General features: G+C 38.8%; 1 protein-coding gene across 2 annotated transcripts in view; it reads right to left on the reverse strand.

Annotated features, from left to right (window-relative positions):
* Positions 1–15551, reverse strand: part of LOC137623356 (uncharacterized) — a 547933-nt gene that overhangs the window by 202443 nt on the left and 329939 nt on the right. For both annotated transcript variants that reach the window (XM_068354184.1, XM_068354185.1), the window contains 2 exons: positions 14017–14153; positions 160–296 (listed from right to left, as the gene is read on the reverse strand). The gene's annotated coding sequence lies outside the window, so the exon portion shown is untranslated. The remainder of the gene's footprint in view (positions 1–159; positions 297–14016; positions 14154–15551) is intronic.

The following is a 15551-nucleotide window of genomic DNA, read 5'->3' on the forward strand; positions in this document are numbered from 1 at the left end:
AATCTGTTTTCCTGTACAATGCTAGGAAATAAATGTAAGAATCATTTCATATAAAAAAAAAGAGAGGAGTGGGGGGGCGTACGGGTATACTGGAAGCAAAAAGGGGGCGTCAGGTAAGATAGTTTGGGAGCCACTGGTCTAAATGAATATGATACTCACTATACACGGTAATGGGTGGAGAGGTTTTCTAGCCTTTGCATGGCAGCAGGTCCAATCCCAGATAGATGTGTGGTTGGGCGTCACGTGGGGGGTTGGACTTGCCAGGCTGCTGTTCTAGCGCTCATCTTCATATGATGCTGGAATTGAAACAAAACACCATTAGCCTTTAGAAGGGAATAAATCGGAATTTCACTCTAAAGAAAACAATATATGAATATGCAACAGATCTCACTGTGAAAATAACTTAATCCTTTTACCACCAAAGGATGTACTGGTACGTTTCACAAAACCCATCCCTTTACCCCCATGGACGTACCGGTACGTCCTTGCAAAAAACTGCTATTTACATTTTTTTTTGCATATTTTTGATAATTTTTTGAGAAACTTCAGGCATTTTCAAAGAGAATGAGACCAACCTGACCTCTCTAAGACGAAAATTAAGGCTGTTAGAGCAATTTAAAAAAAATATACTGCAAAATGTGCTGGGAAAAAAATAACCCCCTGGGGGTTAAGGGTTGGAAATTTCCAAAGAGCCTGGGGGTAAAATTGTTAAAATGTTTGACAAAGAATACCTAAAAGTTATAAGATGGAAAAAATATGCAGGGAGGAAAATAGAATTAAATTTATGGAAAAAAAATCTGACAAAGAGAAAAAAACAGAAAACTTTAAAGGACCTTATTTGGAACACCTTACTTAAATTCTATTAAAGATGTATTCTCAACTTTTTTTTCTATAATATACAGTAGCTGAAGTAGTTTACTTTCAATTGACAAACAATTTTGAATATTTTGCAAAATTATCACACAAACAAGAGGGAAAAAAAAGGGATTTTGACGAAGGAAAAATCTATTTCTGGGCGAGAGACCCGTGTCGCCCAGTGAAATGCTCCTCAAGCACCATTTCTAAGGTATATAACTGCTATATATTACCAGAGAAAAAATTGCATGGGAATGCCAGGTTGAACCCAGCTCGCTCACCTGTATAAGGTGTCGATATAATACAGGGGCGCGATAAATCACAACCAGAGGCCTCGCACCATTTAGATATCTCCTGTCAAAATTCCCGAACAGCGAGGTGCCGTTCAACCTCGTACTGCTACTAGTCAACCCACGCCAGTGACGACACTCCTTTATTAGCACGCAGTTTAATAACCGTTTTTTGTCTGGTGTGTGTATTTCGCTGGTTTTTCTCTGGTTTTACCTCAAGATGTCCGACTCCACTGTCACTACATCTAAGTTAAGTACCAGATCTATGAGTTTTGAGATTTTGGAGGGGGCCTTGCCCTTTTTTGTTTATATTATTCAGCTTATTATTCACGACCTTGCTGAATGGAAATTTCTGGACTTTAAGAGTATTCAATGGCGCTGTGAAGGGAGTAGAAATCTATCAGGCTGTTCAAGGAGTTGAGGATAGACACTCAGACTACATTGATAATTCCAAATAAAGGCCTTTATATCAATGAAACCACAGATTTTACTAATTCTTTCCTCTAACCCTTGAAGAATAATTCTTTCATACCCTGATGAGATATTTTTAACTTGAGATTGAGAAAGACAGGGAGAAAGGGCATGCTAATCCAAAACCCTTCTTCCCAAGCCCACCCACAGTGAAGGTCTAAATCAGTGGTTCCCAAACTGGGGGGCGCGCCCCACTAGGGGGGCGTGAGGACGATACAAGGGGAGCATGAAGTCATCTGCTCGAAATTACTTATTTAATAGAATAATAAAATCATTAAAAGAACAAATATCTGTCATTACATACATGCATCCATGGTCGTGATTGAACCACGACCATAGGTCCCTCACCAATTAGACCTCTTCCTCATCAACATCCCCCGGAAGGAACAACGAGGTGCCGTCCTACACCCGTCTACTGCCTCCAACTACGACTATCCTTCCCCACCCCTACACCTCCCCACCCCCTTACTTCATTCCTCCACAGCACCAGCGTTGGTCAGACGTGTTTTGCTTTGCTCTGTGTTGTGTTGTGTTTTTGAAGATGTCCGACGTTTTAAAGATCCTCTATTTTTGGGTGAGATAACCATGTCGTGCTGATGGAAGTTCCTTCTGACAACTTCTACAGTATAATATTTCTGCGAGTGATACTACAAGAGAATTACCGTCAGGTATCACGGGGTTCAAACCCCCGGAAACGACTATCCAAAGATATCGTGTATAATCAGGGATGTATCCTAAGATAACCATAGATATCTGCACCCCAAACAGACCTTACCTTACCCAGTCTAATCCACTAGGAGGAAGGATAAGTAAGGAGCTGTTATACATCCTATCACCTTCCAGTGTCCTTATATGTTCCTGCTTCTCATTCCTTTGAATACAGCTGATGGCTACAGTGTAGTTGATTTTTGTGGGCACTTTTTCACAGTTTTTTTTTTGAAGAATTTTAGTTTGGAATGGCCTCCTCTTCTTCGTCAAAGTTGAGTATTTACCTCTTTGCCTTTATTTATGCTAATTTTGGTTTCATTCCCTTTTGAGACTTAATTCATTTTTTTTTTTTAGCTTTTGGTTAGAGGAAGCCAAAGCGCTGCCATTCCTGCTAGCATGGCGTCGGGCTTAGCCACCGATGGCCTCTTATTTATCGTGTTTACTTTAATTTTATGGGTAAGTTTCACGTTAGCTAGTTTTTGTCCAGCACTTTGCTGCAGTAGAGGGGCTTGAGTGTCTCAATGATGGGCTGGGCAATGGCGGTGGGGTAGTTTATCCACCCTGGCAGGCTCAACCATACCGCTAAGGCCAGTTCTGAGAGACCAGACCAAGACTGGACCCCTATAGGCCTTCTCCTTTATTTCAGATAGGCAAAGGCTAGGAGAAGGAAAACTCCAAAATCAAACCAAACCAAACAAGACCCCAACGGCGGAGCTTCCCAGCGCCGGCGGAAGAGGGCAATGCCTATCGGGCAGGCAACAAGGCGGGCCTTGACATAACAAGAACCCGGCAGCCCGATGCAACCAACATCGGAGAAGCCGCCTGTCTCGTATGTCTTGAGCCGCGGTGAAAACGATGTGGGCCAAGTGTGTGTGCGTGGCCGTTGCAAAGCCACGACCACCCAAAACAATATACCCAGCTACTGGCATTCTGTCGTTTCCTCCACCCTTCTTCTGATAGGAGGCTGATGGCTAACGACAGAACCCAATACTCGGACACGAGTGGGCGCCGACGACAATGCTAAGGATAAAAATACTGATTTATGGGATAACCCAAATAGCCTCAAAAGATTCAACCTATTATGTCATAACTCCTAGATGAAGTTACTCAACTAACCATAAACCTTTCTATATTATTATTATTATTAAATGCTAAGCTACAACCCTAGTTGGAAAAGCAGGATGCTATAAGCCCAGGGGCCCCAACAGGGAAAATAGCCCAGTGAGGAAAGGAAATAAGGAAATTAGGAAAAATAAAATATTTTAGGAATAGTAACAATATTCAAATAAATATTTCCTATTTAAACTCTACTAACTATAAACCTTTCTATATTATTATTATTATTAAATGCTAAGCTACAACCCTAGTTGGAAAAGCAGGATGCTATAAGCCCAGGGGCCCCAACAGGGAAAATAGCCCAGTGAGGAAAGGAAATAAGGAAAAATAAAATATTTTAGGAATAGTAACAATATTCAAATAAATATTTCCTATTTAAACAATAAAAACTTTAAGAGAACAAGAGGAAGAGGAACTAGATAGAAAAGTGTGCCCGAGTGTACCCTCAAGCAAGAGAACTCTAACCCAAGGCAGTGGAAGACCATGGTACAGAGGCTATGGCACTACCCAAGACTAGAGAACAATGGTTTGATTTTGGAGTGTCCTTGAGATATCTCTACAGTAACATAAACTTCTTGGTAATTTACACATATTCAAATGCTTAGTTCATGGAAATTCAAATCCGATATATAACTAACAATAGGACAGCCCTCTTCAGTATAAGAAATAAAAAATTAAGAGATATGATCAGTGCACAGCTAGACTAAATGGCACACAAGATCTTGAAATAAAAAATAATCAAGACAAACTTTATATAATATCAAAGAAAAATTAGTTTAGTGCAGGTCACCATATGCACAGTCATTATAACAAAGCAATTTATTTGAATCAAATATCAAAGACATCCGGTAGGCCCTGCTGCTGCCTCCGATGCCTTAATGACCGCGGAGGTAGCAGCAGTAGGGGATTCAGCATTATGAAGCTTCATCTGTGGTGGATAATGTGGGAGGGTGGGCTGTGACACCCTAGCAGTACCAGCTGAACTCGGTTGAGTCCCTGGTTAGGCTGAAGAAACGTAGAGAGTAGAGGTCCCCTTTTTGTTTTTGTTTCTTTGTTGATGTCGGCTACCCCCCAAAATTGGGGGAAGTGCCATGGTATATATATGTATCAAAGACATTATATAGATACATCAATATCCTTCATAATACAGTACAAAAAGAATTACAGTAGTCCTAGTCTTAGTTCACTGGCATGCCAAATCCTACCTCGCAATGATGATCACACAAACACTTTGGAATCATGAATCATATGTTTGAATTACTCTCCATAGTTGATAGTTAAAGCAAATTACTATAGTCAATTTCTTTTAATGAGGCGCAATCGCACCGCCTCGCAGTGGTGCCCTTTTAGCACGGGAAAGTTTCCTGATCGCTGATTGGTTAGAATTATCTTGTCCAACCAATCAGCGATCAGGAAACTATTCCGAGCTAAAAGGGCACAGCTGCGAGTCGGTGCAAATCTGCCTCACTAAAAAAAATTTACTATAGTGGCTTTGTTCTCATCTAGCATATTACCCATGATTAACCCTTTTACCCCCAGGTTACTTGGAAATTTCCAACCCTTAACCCTCAGGGGGTTATTTATTTCCCAGCTCATTTTGCAGTATATTTTATTTAAATTGCTCTAACAGCCTTAATTTTGGTCATAGAGGTCAGGTTGGTCTCATTCTCTTGGAAAATGCCTGAATTTTTTCAAAAAATTATCAAAAATATGAAAAAAAAAAAATTTTATAACATTTTTTTGCAAGGACGTACCGGTACGTCCATGGGGGTAAAGGAATGGCTTTTGTGAAACGTACCAGTACGTCCTTTGGGGGTAAAAGGGTTAAACTTTACATTGTGTCCATTATCTTTGGAAGTTAAAAGTATCCTGTTACTCTCACCTGCAACTAAATGGTTTTTAGTTTGATCCTCAGGGATGCAGTTAGAAGCTCGTCCGTAACTTCCCGGTTAAAACAGCATCTGTAAAATTCAAATTTAATCAGCTACATACAAAATTAAAAGTCACTAAAGATTGATCCATCTTACATGCAATACAAGGGAAAATCGAGCATTATCGTTTGAGCTACCTTGGAAAATCCCAAATAGAATTCCTCCTATGGTAGGCAGCTCTTCTAGGAGGACACTCCAAAATCAAACCATTGTTCTCTAGTCTTGATTAGTGCCATAGCCTCTGTACCATGGTCTTCCACTATCTTAGGTTAGAGTTCTCTTGCTTGAGGGTACACTCGAGCACACTATTCTATCTAGTCTCTCTTCCTCTTGTTTTGTTAAAAGATTTTATAGTTTACTGTATATAGATATTTATTTTAATGTTATACTTAGCATATTTATTTTATCCTTGTTTCCTTTCCTCACTGGGCTATTTTCCCTGTTGGAGCCCCTGGGCTTATAGCATTCTGCTTTTCCAACTAGGGTTGTAGCTTAGCAATTAATAATAATAATAATATCCAATGTATATTCCGCAAAAATTAGCCATCATAGACTAGGTTTAACTTTATAGGAGTTTTGTGTATGAAAAAAATTAGATTTTGACTTTCTTACTACATGTTCATGACATCAATATCTGAATTTAATATTTATCTTATTATTTCTCTTAGTTTACCTAGTTTAACCCTTTTTCCCCCAGGCCATTTGGAAATTTCCAACCCTTAACCCCCAGGGGGTTATTTTTTTCCCAGCACATTTTGCAGTATATTTTTTTTAAATTGCTCTAACAGCCTTACTTTTTGTCGTAGAGAGGTCAGGTTGGTCTCATTCTCTTGGAAAATGCCTGAATTTTCTCAAAAAATTATCAAAAATATGAAAAAAATAATTTTTATAGCATTTTTTTGCAAGGACGTACCGGTACGTCCATGGGGGTAAAGGGATGGCTTTTGTGAAACGTACCAGTACGTCCTTTGGGGGTAAAAGGGTTAATATTTATCTTATTATTTCTCTTAGTTCATCTAGTTTAATGTTTATATTATTACTTCTCCAATCAATTACGTTAAATACGCCAATTCTGTTTACGGATTCAATAAATTGAGTAGTATTCAACCCAAAGATCAAATGGAAACCCTTATCTAATTCTCACATTTAAAACAAGGGAAATTTAGATGTGAGAGAGCCAAGAGAGCGTGCTAGAAATAGGAATGATTGGCGAGCGATTGTGACGCAGTTTCGGTAGGCCCTGCTGCTTCCTCCGGTGCCTTAGATGACCGCGGAGGTAGCAGCAGTAGGGGATTCAGCATTATGAAGCTTTATCTGTGGTGGAAAATGTGGGAGGTTGGGCTGTGGCACCTTAGCAGTACCAGCTGAACACGGCTGAGTCCCTGGTTAGGCTGGAGGAACGTAGAGAGTAGAGGTCCCCTTTTTTGTTTTGTTTCTTTGTTGGTGTCGGCTACCCCCCAAAATTGGAGGAAGTGCCTTGGTATATGGATGGATGGATGGACAAAAACACTAACATTCAAGCCTTCATATTTGTTACCTCCCAATCAGGGGCACATTCCCAGGATGACAGACAACCGATGGACATCACAACCAACCTTCTGGACACCCTGAGGATACACAAGAAACCGAGGAAGACAAAAAAAACCCGCTGGCGAGATGACTTAGACCAACATAAGCTACAGTGGCACAGAATAGCTTGCGATAGAAGTCTGTGGAGGAACCTGGGGAAGGCCTACATCCAACAAAGGACTTTTGAAGGCTGATATGATGAATGATGAATCAGGGTTCATGAGCTGTGCAACTTCTAAAATCTCTAGGTTGTGAGAGAGGAAGGGGGTACATTATCATTATTATTATCAAATGCTAAGCTACAACCCTAGTTGGAAAAGCGTGATGCTATGAACCCAGGGACCCCAACAGGGAAAATAGCTCAGTGAGGAAAGGAAATAAGGAAAAATAAAATATTTTAAGAATAGCAACAACATTAAAATGAATATTTCCTAAATAAACAATAAAAACTTCAACAAAACAAAGAGAGAAACTAGATAGAACAGTGTGCCTGAGTGTACCCTCAAGCAAGAGAACTCTAACCCAAGACAGTGGAAGACCATGGTACATAGGCTATAGCACTACCTAAGACAAGAGAACAATGGTTTGATTTTGGAGTGTCCTTCTCCTAGAAGAGCTGCTTACCATAGCTAGAGTGTCTCTTCTACCCTTACTAAGAGGAAAGTAGCCACTGAATAATTACATTGCAGTAGTTAACCCCTTGGATGAGGAAGAATTGTTTGGTAATCTCAGTGTTGTCAGGTGTATGAGGTCAGAGGAGAAAATCTGTAAAGAATAGGCCAGACTATTCAGTGTATGTGTAGGCAAAGGGAAAGAACCGTAACCAGAGAGAAGGATCCAATGAAGTACTGTCTGGCCAGTCAAAGGATCCCATAACTCTCTAGCGGTAGTATCTCAACGGGCGGCTGGTGCCCTGGCCAACCTACTACCTGACATGGAAGGAGTTGTATATACCAAGTATATGCCAAAAAACTACCTATTCATAATTAGAATCTATAAAATAATTCAACAAAATCCTTTCATCTTCCATCACAATGTAGTAAAAGCACAGGCAATTCGTATATTTTATATTCAACGAAAGGTTATAGATATTTTCAAAGGCAAATTATCTTTCATAATTAGGATTGAACTTTTTAGTGAATGTTAGTTTTGGCATTTAACCATTTTACCCCCAGGCTCTTTGGAAATTTCCAACCCTTAACCATCAAGGGGTTATTTTTTCCCAAGCACATTTTGCAGTATAATTTTCTTTAAATTGCTCTAACAGCCTTAATTTTTGTCATAGAGAGGTCAGGTTGGTCTCATTCTCTTGGAAAATGCCTGAATTTTCTCAAAAAATTATAAAAAAAATGAAAAAAAAAATTTTTATAGCATTTTTTTGCAAGGACGTACCGGTACGTCCATGGGGGTAAATGGATGAGTTTTGTGAAACGTACCAGTACGTCCTTTGGGGGTAAAAGGGTTAAACTACTGATTCGGAAATTAGGTCGTCAGGAACTATTCCACGAGTTGACGACTATACAAAAAGAGACCGCAGGGAGAAATTTCTTCCTTAAACTTCAAATGTTCCCCTTCAAATTTGATTACCTTATTAGTAGATTACTTCAAACCCGACTTTACCAAAACGCGATGGAAAAAATCTTATTCAATTTAGTTTACCTATCAGTAATAATGTCCAAATTAAACTTTAACCCTTTTACCCCCAAAGGACATACTGGTATGTTTCACAAAACTCATCCCTTTACCCCCATGGACGTACCGGTACGTCCTTGCAAAAAAATGCTATAAAATATTTTTTTTTCATATTTTTAATAATTTTTTGAGAAAATTCAGGCATTTTCCAAGAGAATGAAACCAACCTGACCTCTCTATGACAAAAATTAAGGCTGTTAGAGCAATTTAAAAAATATATACTGCAAAATGTGCTGGGGAAAAAATAACCCCCTGGGGGTTAAGGGTTGGAAATTTCCAAAGAGCCTGGGGGTAAAAGGCTTAATTCAAAGTGCTACCAATATTGCTGCAATTTTTCCTGGCATGAAAATCAGAATGTCACTTGATGGTAGGAGACGAGACGTCCTGGTACTAAAACGTCCACATTCGTTAAATCAAGGGAATTATCAGTTAACCCTTTTTCCCCCAATGGACGTACTGGTATGTTTCACAAAACTCATCACTTTACCCCCATGGACGTACCGGTATGTCCTTGCGAAAAACAGCCATTTACATTTTATTGCATATTTTTTATAACTTTATGAGAAACTTCAGGCATTTTCCAAAATAATGAGACCAACCTGACCTCTCTATGATGAAAATTAAGGCTGTTAGAGCATTTTAAAAAATATATATTGCAAAATGTGATTGAAAAAAAAAATGCCTGGGGGTTAAGGGTTGGAAAGTTCCAAATAGCCTGGGGGTAAAAGGGTTAACAGAAAACCTGTATACTTTTCCAATACACTACTGAAAGATACCTCCTGCACATTTCCATATAAAATGCCTGCCTACATGTTTTGCCATTCAGATAACTAATAAGTTACTAATGCATAATATGATGAATACATTCCAACGATAATCACTGCATTATTAATGATTTCATATTAAGTCATTGAAATAAAACTATAAAAATCAGTCGTAAGTACAAATGAAGAACCTAATAACATTGGCTTTCATCATAGGGCTCAATACTACACAGTATAGCCACCATAAGACACGGTACTACACAGTATAACCACCATAAGGCACAATACTACAATATAGCCACCATAAGGCACGATACTACACAGTATAGCCACCATAAGACACAATACTACACAGTATGGTCATAATAAGGCACAATACTACACAGTATGGCCTACTTAATGCACAATATTGCACATTATAGCCACCATACGAGACAATACTGCACACACTGGCCATCATATGTAGGGTGACCATTCATTTGAGATGTGAAAGGGGGACCAGTATAACTAACAAGTAAATATATGCCACTATAATCCTAATATATATTGATATATAAATACACAGATGTAAAGTTTTTATTGTTTAAATAGGAAATATTTATTTGAATATTGGTGCAAGGTTGAATGTCATGTTGAATGGAGAGTTACTTGAGGAGGTGGATCAGTTTAAGTACTTGGGGTCTGTTGTTGCAGCAAATGGTGGAGTGGAAGCAGATGTACGTCAGAGAGTCAATGAAGGTTGCAAAGTGTTGGGGGCAGTTAAGGGAGTAGTAAAAAATAGAGGGTTGGGCATGAATGTAAAGAGAGTTCTATATGAGAAAGTGATTGTACCAACTGTGATGTATGGATCGGAGTTGTGGGGAATGAAAGTGATGGAGAGACAGAAATTGAATGTGTTTGAGATGAAGTGTCTGAGGAGTATGGCTGGTGTATCTCGAGTTGATAGGGTTAGGAACGAAGTGGTGAGGGAGAGAACGGGTGTAAGAAATGAGTTAGCGGCTAGAGTGGATATGAATGTGTTGAGGTGGTTTGGCCATGTTGAGAGAATGGAAAATGGCTGTCTGCTAAAGAAGGTGATGAATGCAAGAGTTGATGGGAGAAGTACAAGAGGAAGGCCAAGGTTTGGGTGGATGGATGGGGTGAAGAAAGCTCTGGGTGATAGGAGGATAGATGTGAGAGAGGCAAGAGAGCGTGCTAGAAATAGGAATGAATGGCGAGCGATTGTGACGCAGTTCCGGTAGGCCCTGCTGCTTCCTCCGGTGCCTTAGATGACCGCGGAGGTAGCAGCAGTAGGGGACTCAGCAGTATGAAGCTTCATCTGTGGTGGAAATGTGGGAGGTTGGGCTGTGGCACCCTAGCAGTACCAGCTGAACTCGGCTGAGTCCCTGGTTAGGCTGGAGGAACGTAGAGAGTAGAGGTCCCCTTTTTTGTTTTTGTTTCTTGTTGATGTCGGCTACCCCCCAAAATTGGGGGAAGTGCCTTTGGTATATGTATGTATGTATTTCCTTATTTCCTTTCCTCACTGGGCTATTTTCCCTGTTGGGGCCCCTGGGCTTATAGCATCCTACTTTGCCAACTAGGGTTGTCGCTTAGCATTTAATAATAATAATAATAATAATAACTCTATCAAGACACTTACCCCAATTCAGGGGGTAGCTCAACATAAAAAAAGAGGGGGGGACTTTTCTTCTCTTAGCTCCGCCCCAACCTGACGAGGGATTCAGCCGACTTTGGTTGGTACTGCACCACAAATGAAACTTCACATGCGAAATCCCCTACTGCTGCGACCTCAGCTGTCACCAAGGCGACTGGAGGAAGGAGCAAGGAAGGGCCTATCCGAACTGCGTCATAATAGCTTAACCCATTTACCCCCAGGCTATTTGGAAATTTCCAACCCTTAACCCCCAAGGGGTTATTTTTTCCCATCACATTTTGCAGTATACCTTTTTTAAATTGCTTTAGCAGGCTTAATTTTTGTCATAGAAAGGTCAGGTTGGTCTCATTCTCTTGGAAAATGCCTGAATTTTCTAAAAAAAATTATGAAAAAAAAAAAAAATTGATAGCATTTTTTTGCAAGGACGTACCGGTACGTCCAAGGGGGTAAAGGGATGGCTTTTGTGAAACGTACCAGTACGTCCTTTGGGGGTAAAAGGGTTAACCCTCATTATTATTTCTAGCACACACTTTTGCTTCTCTCACATCTAATCCTCCTATCATATATAGCTTTCTTCACTCCATCCATCCACCCATACCTTGGGCTCCCTCTTTTAAATCTCCCATCAACTCGTGCATTCATCCCCTTCTTAGCAATGGCTATTTTCCATTCTCTACATGGCCAATCACCTTAATACATTCTTATCCACTAAAGCTGTTATTAATTTCTTATTATTATTATTACTAGCTAAGCTACAACCCTAGTTAGAAAAGCAAGATGCTATAAGCCCAAGGGCTCCAACAGGGAAAAATAGCCCAGTGAGGAACATAAACAAGAAAAAATTAAATATTCAAAACAGTAACATTAAAATAAATATTTCTTATGCAAACTATAAAAAATTTAACAAAACAAGAGGAAGAGAAACTACATAAAATAGTGTGCCCGAGTGTATCCTCAATCAAGAGAACTCTAACTCAAGACAGTGGAAGCCCATGGTACAGAGGCTATGGCACTACCCAAGACTAGAGAACAATGGTTTGATTTTGGAGTGTCCTTCTCCTAGAAGAGCTGCTTGCCATAGCTAAAGAGTTCCTTCTACCCTTACCAAGAGGAAAGTAGCCACTGAACAATTACAGTGCAGTAGTTAACCCCTTGTGTGAAGAATAATTGTTTAGAGAACGATCCAATATAGTACGGTCTGGCCAGTCCAAGGACCCCCATAACTCTCTAGCGGTAGTGTCTCAACAGGTGACAGGTGCCCTAAACCTACTACCTATAAAACAATAAAAGTGAAGATGTCATTATAAAAAGTTAATGGCTTTCAGATGACCTGCTTCTGAAATAAATCTAAAAATACCGCTAGTAAAGTATGACACGTCTATGAATTTTGGCAAAGATGAACCTGTCATCTTTATCCTCAGCCTCAAATAGATAATGTATATGTTTCCTTTGAAGAGGGGCATTCCATCAACAAATGCCTCACTGTCAAGGGTACCAAACAGTCATTGCAATATGGCTGGTATTTGCAACAATATAGGATTACTTAACCCTTTTACCACCAAAGGACGTACTGGTACGTTTCACAAAACCCATCCCTTTACCCCCATGGACGTACCGGTACGTCCTTGCAAAAACATGCTATAAAAATTTGTTTTTTCATATTTTTGATAATTTATTGAAAAAATTCAGGCATTTTCCAAGAGAATGAGACCAACCTGACCTCTCTATGACAAAAATTAAGGCTGTTAGAGCAATTTAAAAAAAATATACTGCAAAATGTGCTGGGGAAAAAATAACCCCCTGGGGGTTAAGGGTTGGAAATTTCCAAAGAGCCTGGGGGTAAAAGGGTTAAAATGTTTGACAAAGAATACCTAAAAGTTATAAGATGGAAAAAATATGCAGGGAGGAAAATAGAATTAAATTTATGGAAAAAATCTGACAAAGAGAAAAAAACAGAAAACTATAAATTTCTACTAACACCAGGACCTTATTTGGAACACCTTACTTAAATTATATTAAAGATGTATTCTCAACTTTTTTTTCTATAATATACAGTAGCTGAAGTAGTTTACTTTCAATTGACAAACAATTTTGATTATGCAAAATTATCACACAAACAATAGAGGGAAAAAAAATGGAAATTTCTGGACTTTAAGAGTATTCAATGGTGCTGTGAAGGGAGTAGAAATCTATCAGGCTGTTCAAGGAGTTGAGGATAGACACTCAGACTACATTGATAATTCCAAATAAAGGCCTTTATATCAATGAAACCACAGATTTTACTAATTCTTTCCTCTAACCCTTGAAGAATAATTCTTTCATACCCTGATGAGATATTTTTAACTTGAGATTGAGAAAGACATAGGGAGAATGGGCACGCTAGTCCTAAACCCTTCTTCCCAAGCCCACCCACAGTGAAGGTCTAAATCAGTGGTTCCCAAACTATCTTACCTGACGCCCCCTTTTTGCTTCCAGTAGACCCGTACGCCCCCACTCCTCTCTTTTTTTTATATGAAATGATTCTTACATTTATTTCCTAGCATTGTACAGGAAAACATATTTCTGTTTGTATTACATTTTAATAATGAAAGCCACTCAAACAAATAATAGTACATTCCAGTAACTAAAAGCGTAACATTTGGTTCAAATTGACCGAAAAAAGTTAGAACATTAGCAAATTGGTAAAATTGAGTTGAAATTTAAAGAATAGATACTGTAATTTGAAAACATGGCATATAATATTTGGAAATACTTATGACACTAAGGCATAATTTCTGGTCAAATTTAGTGAGATGGATGCATGTATGTAATGACAGATATTTGTTCTTTTAATGATTTTATTATTCTATTAAACAAGTAATTTCGAGCAGATGACTTCACGCCCCCCTTTTATCATCCTCACGCCCCCCTAGGGGGGCGCGCCCCCCAGTTTGGGAACCACTGGTCTAAATGAATATGATACTCACTATACACGGTAATGGGTGGAGAGGTTTTCTAGCCTTTGCATGGCAGCAGGTCCAATCCCAGATAGATGTGTGGTTGGGCGTCACGTGGGGGGTTGGACTTGCCAGGCTGCTGTTCTAGCGCTCATCTTCATATGATGCTGGAATTGAAACAAAACACCATTAGCCTTTATAAGGGAATAAATCGGAATTTCACCCTAAAGAAAACAATATATGAATATGCAACAGATCTCACTGTGAAAATAGCTTAACCCTTTTACCCCCAAAGGACGTACTGGTACGTTTCACAAAACCCATCCCTTTACCCCCATGGACGTACCGGTACGTCCTTGCTAAAAAATGCTATAAAAATTATTTTTTTCATATTTCTGATAATTTTTTGAAAAAAATCAGGCATTTTCCAAGAGAATGAGACCAACCTGACCTCTCTATGACAAAAATTAAGGCTGTTAGAGCAATTTAAAAAAAAATATACTGCAAAATGTGCTGGGAAAAAAATAACCCCTTGGGGGTTAAGGGTTGGAAATTTCCAAAGAGCCTGGGGGTAAAAGGGTTAAAGACATATCAGGCAAATCGTTTATGGTGTTGATTAACGGATGTTACATAGAATACAAACCGATCTAGTCAATAATACATTTCTCAAAGAAGGGCAGGACTAAGCCCTTTAGAGGCCCAAAGCACTTGAAATTTTGGTGCTCCATACAAGTGTGCAGTAATTTAAAATATTCACATAACGAGCAACACAATTTTATTAAACAAAATCAAACAAAACTAACAGTAACAAAGAAATTTTTTTCATTTTTCATACTTTCAGTTACGTTTGAAGAGTTTCCCCCTGCTTTTTATAACCTCGAAGTCTTTTAACCCTTTTACCCCTAATGGATGTACTGGTACGTTTCACAAAACTCATCCCTTTACCCCCATGGACGTACTGGTATGTCCTTGCAAAAAACTGCTATTTAAATTTTCTTTTTGCATATTTTTTATAATTTTTTGAGAAACTTCAGGCATTTCCCAAGAGAATGAAACCAACCTGACCTCTCTATGATGAAAATTAAGGCTGTTAGAGCAATTTAAAAAAAAAATATACTGCAAAATGTGCTGGGGAAAAAATAACCCCCTGGGAGTTAAGGGTTGGAAATTTCCAAAAAGGGTTAAAATGTTTGACAAAGAATACCTAAAAGTTATAAGATGGAAAAAATATGTAGGAAGGAAAATAGAATTAAATTTATGGAAAAAATCTGACAAAGAGAAAAAAACAGAAAACTATAAATTTCTACTAGTACCAGGACCTTATTTGGAACACCTTACTTAAATTCTATTAAAGATGTATTCTCAACTTTTTTTTCTATAATATACAGTAGCTGAAGTAGTTTACTTTCAATTGACAAACAATTTTGAATATTTTGCAAAATTATCACACAAACAATAGAGGGAAAAAAAATGGAAATTTCTGGACTTTAAGAGTATTCAATGGTGCTGTGAAGGGAGTAGAAATCTATCAGGCTGTTCAAGGAGTTGAGGATCGACACTACATT

Source organism: Palaemon carinicauda, chromosome 30 (genome assembly GCF_036898095.1).
Source record: "Palaemon carinicauda isolate YSFRI2023 chromosome 30, ASM3689809v2, whole genome shotgun sequence".
NCBI classification, from domain to species: Eukaryota; Metazoa; Arthropoda; class Malacostraca; order Decapoda; family Palaemonidae; genus Palaemon; species Palaemon carinicauda.